Source organism: Tenrec ecaudatus, chromosome 9 (assembly GCF_050624435.1).
Source record: "Tenrec ecaudatus isolate mTenEca1 chromosome 9, mTenEca1.hap1, whole genome shotgun sequence".
Classification (NCBI taxonomy): domain Eukaryota; kingdom Metazoa; phylum Chordata; class Mammalia; order Afrosoricida; family Tenrecidae; genus Tenrec; species Tenrec ecaudatus.
Genome location: NC_134538.1, coordinates 142,576,299 through 142,583,803, shown reverse-complemented (window position 1 = coordinate 142,583,803; position 7,505 = coordinate 142,576,299).

Here is a 7,505-nt window from a genome sequence, read left to right as displayed (position 1 = left end):
TCACATCTCAATGTACAAAACATGTAGATTGGGATGGGATGACATCTTTACAGTGAACTACTGAATGAGGAGAAATTATTGTTAATCTAGTGCAATGATTTACGGATAATTTCATTAATTTTCTTCATTATTATGTGCTTTAAATAATCTTCAGAAAATGTAAATATTCCTGAGCAAAGTAGCTCATTAAGTTACTATGAACTATATAGTAGGTATGGTAGGTTAAATTATTGTTTAAAAATATTTCGATGTGGGCTTGGCATGCGACTTGCTTGGGACTCATGATGGCTAGATGTCATTTTGTTCCTGACTCTTTGCCCAGGATGTATGCCTGGCCTTGATCGAAAAGACAGATGACTTAACATGTAATTGTGTGTCATGCACCCTTCAGGAAGCTGCTGTCCCGTGCATATGTGGAGAAGTGAGCTCAAATTTCCCCAGCGAAATCCATGCTTGATCAAGCAGTCTTCAGTTGACCTGTCTCCATGTGAATGCCTATTGTTTTAAGTCAGTGCGTTTTTGGATTTTTAAAATTTAATCATAGATGACTAGCACCATAATTACTAGTACAATAATAACAGAAATAAATTAGGCAGTTCCTGTTAAACGTCGACTCTGACTCATAGGGACCCTATAAGACAACAGGGACCTGCTCCTTTGGGTTTCTGAGTCTGTAAATCTTTATGGGAGTAGACAGCCTCATCTTTCTCCCGGGGATTGCTGGTCGGTTTGAACGGTCAAACTTATGGTTAGCAGCCTAATGCTTGGCCCGCTGGTTTCTTCTTAGTAGGGAGTCCTGGGAATTCCTTGGTTCCTTGGCTTATAGAGGAGCTCCACTGGCCACCCTACATCTAAGACCTAAGCACTGCATCATCTGCCCTCCTGCCTTATCTCCCTCCGTTGTCCTTGCCCATCCAAGCCCAGCATCCTCCAGATCCCCCAACACATCTGCTGTAGGAGCTTTATTCTTCATGGGATATTTTTCTTCCCATTTTCATTGCTAGCCCCTTCTCCTGTGGATTAAAAAATGTTCTACTAGATCCTTTTAAAGTAGCCTTCCTTTCATTATTGTGTTTCTAACCACTAATTTTGTTTCTTTCAGGAAACTCTGGTAATTGACCTGGCATGTCCAAGTCTCCCTCACTAAGTGCAATTCATTTAGGGCAAGGCATGCTTGTCTTGCTTATTCTTGTATCCTGAACATCTAGGATAGTGGCTTGCACATAGCAGGTACTCAATAAGTATTTATGGAACGAATAAATGAGCAGACGAGGGAGTAGAATGAGGATGCAAAGAACAGGCAGATTAGTGGCAAACCACAAACCTCAGCTAGGCATTTTGAAAGAACCCCCAAGACCCTGTGGGCAAGGTGAGACTACAAACAGGTGGAAGGGTTCTTTATTTTCTAGCACCTATAAACCACAGGCATCATTTTATCCCCCCCTTAGTTCTAGAAGCTAAAAGTCCAAGGCAGGACCTCAGCGTGCTTGTTCCTTCTTTGTTGGTCATTCTGGGAATTCGCTGGTCCCCTGACTTGTAGAGCATCCTCACACGGTGTTTGTCCTCCTGCTTCTCCTGGCCCTATGCACGCATAGCCTTGGGTTTATGCTGCTCTTTTTGTAACTCAGAAGTGATTCGGTTTAGGATTCATCCTAAGCACTGGACAGCTAACCAAACATTCAGAGGTCTAAACCCACCAGCTTCGCCATGGGAGAAAGATGAGTGCCTGTTCCTATAACATTTTATAAAGCCACAGAAACCCCACACAGGGTCTCAATGGCAGTGAGTCGGGCTGATTGGGTTCTAGCCTGCTATGATTATATTAGGTTGCCTCATGAAATGCGGTTACATTAGATTTACAGGTATAGGAGCTAGAATCACAACCCCCCCCCCCATTTAAGGGGATGCCATGCCATGCATAAAAGAGGGCTACTGAGATCAAAGGGGGATAGGATTAGAAATGAACTTTGCCCACCTCGCAAGCACAGGGCATTTCTCTGGTGCCCAGCAACCTTGGCTCCATAAGCAACTTCTAGCCAGCATACATCTTATAGAAAACAGCCACCTGTAAAATATTATGCTCTTCTCATTTGAAATTTATCTTTTATTTCTTGGGGTTACAAAAAGAGATTTTCATAGGAAACAAAAGGGAAACCTCTCACGATAATTGAAGTTTCAGGAACAAGGATCTGAGAGCAAACAAGACCTTCAGCAGACTGTCCGTCTCCCTGCAGCGCTCACACAGGGTCTTGATGAGTCTCTGGAGGGCAGTTCAGACTGGAGGCCAGACGCTGATGAAACCCACTGGCAATTGATGGGTCAGGAAGCAGAGAAACCCAAGCCTGGAGAAGCAGAAGCAGCCTCTGAAAGGGGCAGTTTCATGCTGCTGTAGGACACTGTGGGTAGGGAAAGTTTCCAAATCTGACCATTCAATGGTGTAAAAATGAATTCTCAAATAGTAGATAATGTAATCATACCAGTCACGAATTTTTAAAACTCCAGTGAAGTTTAGGCATGACTTATGAGGGAGCTAGTTAAGAACAAGACTTTGCTTACTGTTCTCAGAAGTTGGTATTAATGGAATCTGCTTGTTCATTCATTCATTCATTCATTCATCCAACAAATATCTATTGGGTTTTTACTAGTTAGGCACTAAGGGGTATTAGGACACAATCAAAAGAGTAGAGATCCCTGATTTATGGAGGGGGATTGGAGTATTCACAAAGAGACTATATCCTTATAAGAAAAACCAAGCAAACAAACAATAAAACACCCCAAACTACTGTCACCGAGTTAATTCCAATCCAGAGTGCTCTTACCTAGGGTTTCTGAGGCTTGGCAAATGTGCATGAGAGCATCATCTTTCTCCTGCAGAGTAGCTGGTGGGTTTGCACTGCCAAGCTGTGGTTAGCAATGCCGTGCTTATCGGACAGCACTGCCAAGGCTCCAACATCTCCTCATGAGCTGCCTTCAACAACAAAAACTATAACCAGGACACCTGGAGTATCTATTTCATTTCCCCTGAGCACATAACAACCGAGTAATACTCTGTCATGTTTTCTTCAGAAGGTTGGACCATTGGAACTAGACATGTTGCTTCAGCTAAGAGTCAGTGGTCATGAGCTATGGAGGCAGCAAGCTGCCTGTCCGTCCTGGACCAACTAGGCTTGAATAGTGAGCTCAGAAATTTCAGCTGTTCTTTTTTGAAGGCAGAGTGTTTCTACCCTTTCCTAGGCACGTTGGAAAGCCTTCTAGGGGATCCTATACAGCCCTAGAGAAGAGGAAGTGACCCCGCAACATGATGAAGGTTCAAGGTCATTTAAATTTTGTTTCAGGAAAGGAAATTGATAGGACATTTCTGGTGCATCTGACCATACATTATCAATAGGACAAGCGTACCCATCATAATTTGTAACTGATTATTTTGTTTTTGATCACTTGTTTGTCTCCCTTCATGAATGATCAGGTCTGTGAAGGCAGAGACCATGCCCACCTTTTACTGTGGTGTCTGTAATAGATTGAATTACGCCTTTCAACGAGATATGCCATTGCCCCAAATCCTCTATCATTGACTGAAAATTGGATAACCATATATGTTAGTGAAATCATAAAGTGTAAATAAAGTGTGTATTAAAGCTAATCCCTTCTGAGTAGTGGTATCTAAAAAGCAAACAAGTACAGGGAGGAAGACAGAAGTCATGCTAGGAAGGAGGCAGATAGATCTACAACCCAGGAATGCCAGGAGCTGCTTGCTGCTATCAGAGGCCCAAAGAGACAAAGAAGGACTTGTTTTGGACTTCCAGTCTCCAGAACTGTAGAAAAACATAAATTTTCATCCTTTATAGACAGCTGAAAATTTTCCTTTATAGCCACCTGCTTATGGGGTTTTTGTATTGTCTTTTAGCAACAGTCTTGGCAGATTAAGATCCTGCCCCTGCAATAACATAAAATCTTACCCAGAGTGTAAAGTGTTAACAAGGTTACAAATTGTTTATCAATTTCGACAAAGAAATATTTGTTTATCAATTTCGACAAACAAATATGATTAGTGGCTTCTTTAACTCATCAGTGAAATGTACAAACTACATGAAAGGCACAGAGGGGCATCATGTGTAAACTAAACAAAGGAAGGTCCAGGATACAGGGAATGGAATGGAAATTTCCTTTGTCTCCGAGCGTCCTTCATTAGCAGCAGAAACTTAACTGAGAAAAGGCTACATTATACCCACCTACAAAATAGGCATTCATGTTGACTATATAACAGCCACTCTGCTGAGTGATCTATTGTAAAGAATGAAGGACTAGGGGTGAGGTTGAAAGAACAAAAAGGAAGCAGGACAGGACTGAAGGTGAACGGCAGACTGGTAGGAAAGGGCAAATCGTGGCAAAAGTCCTATCTTAGTTAGCCCGTGCTATTGCAATACAAACACCGCATCTGCGAAGTTTTGAGGAACAGAAATTCATTGTCGAAAGTTCTGGAGGGCATCTCTCCAAGTCAGAGTGCTGGTGTGTTAGCTGTGGGTAATCCTATGTGCTCCTTGGTTTGTAGAGGCTCTCATGGGCCATTTGTCTTCCCCATTTGGGACACCATCTCTGTTCACCATGTCTTCTCCGGGTCTGCAGGGTTCTTTGTAGGACTCGGATGTGATTTGGTTTCGGAGCTTCCCTACAGTGGTGTGGCCTCAACTGACTGATCATATGACCAAAAGTCACATCATGGGGTGATTACATTAGAATAAATTGCAACCACAAGTATGTGTGTTAGACTTTTAACATATGCTTTGGGAGGACAAAATTCATTCCACGATAGGCACTCAATATAGTGTGTTATTCTGGGTGGGCTAGAGAAACAAATCCAGAGACATTCATATGTGTATAAGAAAGAGCTTTAGATAGAGTAATTTTACATTAAGAAAACATCCCAGCCTAGTCAAGATCAAGCTGATAAATCCGATATTAGCCCATATGTCTAATACTAATCTATAACTTCCTCTTCAGACTCATGCAACACATGCAATGATGCCGAATTCAAGAAGATCACAGGCCAGTGGGTGGAAAGTCTTGTGGATCCAGTGGCAGTGGGAGCATCTCAGTGCTGGCAGGGGTCTCCACATGGCTCCTCCAGCTCCAGAACTCTATGGATGTTCCATGTGTCTTGTCAACAGGAATGTTTCACAAGGTGTGAGCATGTGTCCTGCCTCCAATGAGCTATTTATCTCCTTAGGACCTCCAAATGAGGTCATCAAGCTGCAACCTGATTAACAAGCTAACCTCCACCCCTTCACTCTTAAGTCTCAAATTGAAAACAGATTATGTAACTACCACAACAGTCCTGAGGCTAATCCTCATAAGCTGTTTAAGGACATTCTAGAGTGAACTTCTTAATAGAGTCTCCATGAAAACCATCTGGGATCACGAGAGTCCGTGCTCTTCTTGATTCAGAAGAAGATTGTCCATCACCCACAGCAGTGGGTAGAGAGGCCAATGGATTTGTCTCCTGAAGATGGCTCTTCAGCGTTTACCAAGCCTGACCAACAGCAATGATACTCACCCTTGCCAGAAGGCTTGTTAGTGACTCCATTCTACTTCTATCCCAGGGCCAGATCATGATCTTGAGCAACTCCCAAACAACCATTATAAAATTTTAATCAAAATACTTTTGTGAAATGCTTCAGTGTTAAAACTGATGCTGATACTAAGACATCAGCATAAAATTCATTGCCAAATTCTAGAAAATTAAATTGAAGTTTTTCTCTGTGTTTAATGTATCTTAATCTACTTATTAAATAACCCTGCAGACCTACCACACATTATACACTAAAACACCCATGAGTTCAAATGAGAGAACCTAAAACCGAGTGAGAAGTGGGTAAGGAGAAACTACACCGGTATTCTGAGGCTCTCAACTGGGGAGATGGGGAGAACAACTGGTTTGTACCTACCTGCTCACCTAAAGTTTGATGGTTCAAATCCACTCAGCAGTACTCTAGAAGAAAATCCTAGAGACCTGCTGATCCAGCTTGAGGCTGATAAATCCCCATGGAGCAGTTCCTCTCTCGTACACATGGGATCTCTGTATCAGAATCAGCTGGACAACTAACAACAATTGAACAAACTTTAAATACCTGAGTCATAACAACCCTGGTTCTACAGGAAGTTGTACAGAAGGAAAGGATGTAGTATTTCAAAGAATATAGCAATGCACCTAACCTGGCTGGGGATTTAAGTGACATTTTAGTAGAAGCCAGAAAGAGGAAGTAGAGGTGGTTAGGAGTAGGATGTGGATGGGGCTTTTAAGGGTTATCCTGGGGCATGAGGTCTTATGTCCTTTCATTATACACTTATGTGTCCTGTGTCTCATACTTTGCCTGTGAAGAGTGGATGGTATAAAGATTTAAAAAAAAAACGAGAACAAAAACAATGGTCTAGACTCTCTTCAAGAGAGCCCGTAGACATGTATACCGATAGAGAATTTATAATGCCCCATACAGAAAGTTCAGGGCTGTGGATGACTCTGTGGGTTGTTTATTTCTCCCAGGTTTCTCTGTTGGTCTCAATATTACCTGTCTGGATGTTCTTTTCTTTATGAATTATTATTGCATTGGGGCATTCAACTGCTGAGCAGCTACCAGGAGTACTGTGAGTTCTGGGCTGTATTTCTAATGATGCGGATGCCTTTAAAATCAGTCCTTATCCTTGGGAGCTGGCCAGTTGGTCATAAGGGAAACCAGAAGAGAGGCTGTTGATGTCGGGCCATCATTTCATTTCTAGGACAAGTAAAAGCCCCTCTAAGAACTTGGCTTTTACTGATTTCACCAATCGTTTTAGCTACACAGTAGGGGGGGAAATATATTTTTTCTTCATTTAAAAAGAAAATAGAAGAACTGCATTTTGTTTTGGCCGACAACACCAAATACCAATAAGAGAGGCTGGATCTATTTCTGCAGGAAGCTAGGATGCAAACACAGTCATTCTTGTCCACCTTGCCTCTCATGGGAAGCCTCGAGCTTCATAGACTGCCTGAACTAAGCCCCCGGGTTTCACTGGTGAGGGGGAGGGAGACTGCATTTCCCCCATGTTTTAAGGAGCAAGGATCATTTGAGAAAGGAACGGAGACAAAGAAGATATTCATTGGTCATCTTTTTTTGTTGTTTTGATGGGGATGAGGTTGGAGGCAGAACAAAATGGGGGTAGGAGGTAGAGGGAGGGCAATTTTCAAAACCCACACTTGGTCCTGGTTAAAATGAAATGTCCTTTTGGCTCCCTCCGAAGTGGGCCTTTCGAAGAGGAAATGCTCATTTGTTCCCCTTTCACTTTGGGCATTGTAGATGTCAATCCCTTGAGGAACACTGTCCATGGAGACCCACGGGGTTCATGGATCCATTCATTGAATGTGTAAGAAATAAAATGACTACAGGAAACAAGGCTGACCAAGTCAGATAATTTTCTAATACTCAACACATGTCATGATTTCCCCCCAGTCTTAACTGGGTGGTAACTATGAA